The sequence below is a fragment of the Mauremys reevesii genome, linkage group 4, assembly GCF_016161935.1.
Source record: "Mauremys reevesii isolate NIE-2019 linkage group 4, ASM1616193v1, whole genome shotgun sequence".
In the NCBI taxonomy this organism is placed as follows: domain Eukaryota; kingdom Metazoa; phylum Chordata; order Testudines; family Geoemydidae; genus Mauremys; species Mauremys reevesii.
Window position 1 is genome coordinate 119941416 of NC_052626.1, and position 5454 is coordinate 119946869.

At 53.7% G+C, this 5454-nt stretch overlaps 1 non-coding gene across 1 annotated transcript; it reads right to left on the reverse strand.

Annotated features, from left to right (window-relative positions):
- Positions 1 to 4776: 4776 nt before the first annotated feature.
- Positions 4777 to 4856, reverse strand: TRNAS-CGA. The gene has a single exon. It is a non-coding gene; the product is annotated as a tRNA-Ser (tRNA).
- Positions 4857 to 5454: the final 598 nt, after the last annotated feature.

Genomic DNA, 5454 nt, shown 5'->3' on the forward strand with positions numbered 1-5454 from the left:
TTGTTAAGAGTATCTTCACCGTTCACCACAAGAGTGAGCAGGCAGGCAAAAGAGAGGCAAAAAAAGTCCCAGCAACCCCTCCTCTTTTTCTGCACAGCCACTGCCTGTCAGCAGGATTCCTCCTCCCTCCTGTGCCTCAATGTGACTGAATCTCCGCACCTAGACAACTGGTCCATCCGCTGCACTTCAATCCCCCATGCCTAAGCCTCCCTGCCCCCTGTGAATTAAATCTCACATGTCACTGGGAACTCGCCATTTTGTGCCCAGAGAGTCTCAGCCCCCCTCAGTAGATGACCCAAGAAACACAGTGTCCACCTTTTCCAAAGAAGTGCTTGAAGTAGCTTTTTTTTTTTTCCTTTTTCTTCTTCATGTGGCCTAATGGATAAGGCGTCTGACTTTAGATCAGAAGATGGAGAGTTCAAGTCCTTTTGTGGTTGTGTTTCTGCAGTTTTACCTTCATGCTTAAAGTCCTGCTCCCTTCAGGGCTCGAACCTCTTCTTGGCCACTCAGGCCAATGCTCTGGCTGCAGCTAGAGCCCTGGGAAGAAGTTGGGGGTTGGGCGTCACAAAGGCTGGGGCATGAGCCCCAGGTGCTTCCAGTCTAGCCTTTGCCATTCCTGACTTGCCAATGAAAATGGGCGGCTGCCCGGGCTAGCGTGTGCGCCTGTCCCTGTGCTGGAGGGTACTTGCTAAATAGCGCCTTAGGAGCCTGGGTGTTTCTCTGCTTCTCGGCAGCTGCGGAAAAGCCTCTTGGGTAAAAGCTCCTGCCTCATTGCAAAAGTCAGCACCTTGAGTGGGAACGGTAAGAGGAGCCACCAGGGGGGCTGGCCCTGCTTTCCTACCATCTTCGATAATGGCCACAGATCATCATCAGCCGCCCTGCTTGCTGGTCTGCATGTGGCCTTCAGTGGGCTCTTCCCCCCTCCTGCCTAGCCCTGACTATGAAGCCTGGACCTGGCACTCCTTCCTTTAAACGCCATGTGGACAAGAGGAAGAGTGTGGCAGCTGCAGGTACAGAGACCAAAGTTGTGGACATCAGGTGAAGCAGCAAGAAACAAGCATCTGGTCAACCCGCAGGAATCTCTAGCCGGACTGTTAAGTTCTAGGACTCTAACCCATAGCAGCCAATCCATTGAACCAGCTGGACCAAAGACCTACCTCCAATAGGCATCAGTCACCCAGCAGGAGGGGAAAAAAAACCTCACCCTACTTCAACCAGAGAGTGTGTAACCAAGCACATTAAGCTCCAAGGGTTTACAGCAAACCAGCATATCTCCAGAAGGTCCCACTGAGATTTGAACTCAGATTCCAGGATTCAGAGTCCTGAGTATTGCCCATTACACCATGGGACCTGCTGCTAAATCATTTTCTTGACCCCTATGACTCTCATCTGGCTAGTTTGCACTCTGCACTTATTGCTTCCCACCAGCGGCTTCCTCTCACAGGACTCTCTCTCCTCCTCCATCGACTGTGGTCCTGCACTATCAGATCCGCAGGTCCTGCCCTGTGTCCCCGCATCCCCCTGCTATGTCTCAGTTCCCTGCAGGCTGCAAAAATGTCAGGGGAGGCCGCCCCTCCCTTCACTCGGTGGTCCCGCTCATATTGGCCAGCTTCAGCCTCATCTCCTGGAACTCGGCCAGCTGTCGCTTGGTCTGGTCGTACAGTCACACGCTGATTGGCTCCCCTGCCTGGATGCTCTTGTGGAAATCCCACAGGTGACACTGCAGGACTTGGCACCACTGGTTTCTTTAATGTTGTGGTGTTTGCCCGACTGCTGGAAGAAAGCCACCAACTCCTCCCTCACCGACTCCCACCAATCCCCCTGGTTGTCATAGAACCCTCTGATGCTTTCCCGTTCTGCCAACACCGCCAGGCCTTGCCTCCCTGCTCCTTTATCTTGCAAGCTCTGGATGTTCAGCTTCCAATATCCTCTGCTGTGGGTCAGGGATTTGCCCACAATGAGCACACGGTGAGAGCTGCATGATCCGAACAGTCCATTGGCACCACCCTGCACTGGGCTGTCAACGTGCTCTCCTTCACGTAAACCCGGTCAGTGCGACTCCTGGCCTGTCCCCGCAGAAAGGTGTATCCCCTCTGCGGCTGGTGTGAGCTTGGGTCAGAGGAATAGGAGGCAACTGCCCACCCGCCACTGGTTCCACTACGGAGAAACATGTCCTCTAAGCCAACCTCGCTACAGACCTGCACCAGGTAGTGCTCATCATAGAAGAGTTTCCTCTGACAGTCGGGAAAACAGGACCAGCAGTCCTCAGGCTGTCTGCAACAATTGAAATCCCGTCCCCCAACACCAAACACCGTGCAGTCCAGAGGAAGGAAGTCAGTTCCCTCCATAGAACTTTCCTTTCATGCCTTAACTGGGAACCATACACACTAATATAGCTGTAACCAGTGCCATGGAGCACAAAGCCCACCAGTAATGCGCTCCCTGGTCAGAGCTCCAGCACCTTCTGTACTCGCAGCATGAATGGGAATAAGACTCCCACTCCATCATTCTTCCCTGGCACAGAGGACCAGAAAGACAGGCCCTTCATCCAATCACCTTAGAATCATAGAATCTCAGGGTTGGAAGGGACCTCAGGAGCTACCCACCTTCTGACCATCAAGCTACCCTAGAGTTGTTAATGTGCATTTCCTGAACACCCACCATGTCCAAGTCCAGCTGCTCCACGGCACTGAACATCAAGGGCCACCAAATCCCTTCCACCTTCCACATGGCCACTTTAACAGATGCCTCTCCCAGGGTACTGCCCTCACTCAGCTGCACAGAGGAGTTTTCATCCCCTATACCTGCCTGTCACTGCCCAGCACCCCCTCTGGCACCATTCCTGAGGGCCACCCTGCCTCACTCTTTTCCTGCTATATTGGGTCCACCAATAACTCATAAGGAGAGACAGGTCCTGTCCTTCATTGTTAAAGGTCAGGCCAGCCAACTAAGGGAAGAAGCCCACAGTATCTTTTCCTACTGCAGAGTCCAAGCTCAGGGACTCACTTTGGGTGCAGGCACCGCTGTGCTCCCAGAAAACAAGCCACCACTGCACAAAGAGAGATGAAAGGGCCTACCAAGGCCTGGGATCGAACCAGTGACCTGTAGAACTTCAATCTCTTTCCTTAGAGGTTTTTAAGGTCAGGCTTAACAAAGCCCTGGCTGGGATGATTTAGTTGGGTTTGGCCCTACTTTGAGCAGGGGGTTGGACTAGATGACCTCCTGAGGTCCCTTCCAACCCTGAGATTCTATGATTCTATGAATCTATCGCTTTCCCAACTGAGCTATTTTGTGGAAATACTTTGGCCTGTTGCTTCTCTGTCTGGGAGGATTTTGCAGCAGTTGCACACAAAAAGGACGTCATTTTGAGCGTCCCATGAAGACAAGACTTCCTTTTGCCTGCCTTGCTCAGCTTGACTTGCTTCCTCACCCCGTTTCTGCCCTAGTGCCCGGGTTCACCTGGTGGCAGAAGGGGACTGGGGGCCAGTGGCGCGGGGAGGAAGTTGACCTGGACCCTGAGCTAGACTAGACCCTGTCGGCAAGAGTCTGGTCACCACTTGCCGCCCCACCCTGTTGTCCTGGCTTCCACCACTGGGCGTCATTTACGGAGGGAAGTGGGGCTTCTGCCTCCCCTTCCCGATTTTCACACCGCAGAGGAGTGCGAACAGGAAAACGAACAGCTGCTCCACACCCCCACCGGAGGAACCGGGCGCCCTTAGCTGTGGTGAGTAAGAAGTGTCTGTTGGCTGACAGGGCCTGTCCCGGAGGAGCTGGAACAGCAGCTGCCGCCTCCCTCTCGGCTCCAGGCTGTGGGAAATGCTCATTGCCTGGCTGCATGGGCGGACGCTGCTCCGTGCTCTGGAGAGCATCTGTATTGCTCTGTCAACCCCCTGTCTTCACTGAGCTGGTCTGGTAAGGTCCCAGGTGCCCACTCCGGCCTGGCAGCTGAGAGTCTGTGCAGACATCAACCCCCCTGCCAGCCCACAGGCAGCAGCAGCACCACAGGGGCACTCAATGCACTTCCTGTGGGGAAATGGCTCCTTGGCGTCCAGCTGCTAGAGTGAGAGCCAGGAGAGAGCAGTGTCTGGCTCACCTTGGGGGCGAGAAGAGACCTGGTGAGTGCAGATCTCCCTCTGTCTCCCCCCGCAATGCTGGTCAGTTTTATTGTCACTGTGATAGTCAGTGCTTCCCTTCAGGGCCGGCCCTAGAGGGGTCCGGGACAAATCCCTCCCTTTCTGCCCCAGTCCCTGCCCCCACTGCACCCTTTCCCCCAAGCCACCACCCCGTCCCATCTCTTCCCGCTCTGCACCTTCCTGCCCCATTCCTCTCCCTCCCCCACCTCTTCCGGTCCCTGCTCCTCCCCATCCGCCTCCTGCATCCCACTGAACAGCTGATCACTGGCAGGTGCTGAAGGGGAAGAGGAGGAGCTTGTCGGCAAGGCCTGTAGCAGGGGCACTGAGCACCTTTTTTTTTTTTTTCTGTTGGTTCTGCAGCCCTGTTGCTCCCATGGAGTCGCTGACTTGGCTCCTTTCACACGCTAGAGAGAGGAGCAGAACCAGGGCTATGGCTGATCTATGGGGCACTAGGTGAGCGGCAGAGGCTACAGGGGCTGAGAGTTTGCCTGACACCTCAGGGACACAGTGTGAGGTGGTGTCCCAGGGATCTCTATGAAAGGAGCAGAACAGGATTTACTTGGGGTGGGGAGAAAATTGAGAGTGTCTCAGGGGGTTGTACAGAGGTATTGCCCTGGTGAGAGACTGGCTAAAACACAGGCCTCGCTGTGAGCAGGGTTCGAACCTGCGCAGGGGAACCCTATTGGATTTCGACTCCAACACCTTAACCACTCAGCTATCAGCACAAAACTGCCCCAATGCCAGAGAAACTGGTAAAGAATCACAATGCCCAGGCATGAAATCATCTGAACTACAGAATTCCCACAGCAAACCTGGCTCTCAAAGCACAGGGGGGATTTGGATTTGTTCTCTTTGCTTAGCCATGTGCAGTCGCACAGAGAGCGCATTTAAAAGTCTCCTCTCCCACAGAGCGGGAATGGGAAATGATTCTGAACTTGAAGCCTGATGTGAATGACGATGTCTGGACCACAGGGCCAGGGACTGGCCTTTGCTATAGAAACCAGTGACACACGGAACCAGGCTAAGGAAAATGTTTCCTGGAGTCAATAACTGGATTAGCAGCAGTATTGTGTAGAGAAATGTCTCACAAGAGGAGTCAGCACATTGGTGGTTTGGTACAGGGGGGCAGGTCTAGCTTTGGTTTCTGGCCAACAGAGGAATGAGTTTTATTGTCTCCAAATTTCAGTAGAAAAATTCAGACCCAAACTGTGTGTGGTGGGGGTTTCTCTGGTTTTCGTTTGTTTTGTTTTGTTTTTCTCATTTGAAATGTCCTTGATAATTTGTTTGGGAAAACTATTTGGACAAGGCCAAGGAAGAGTTA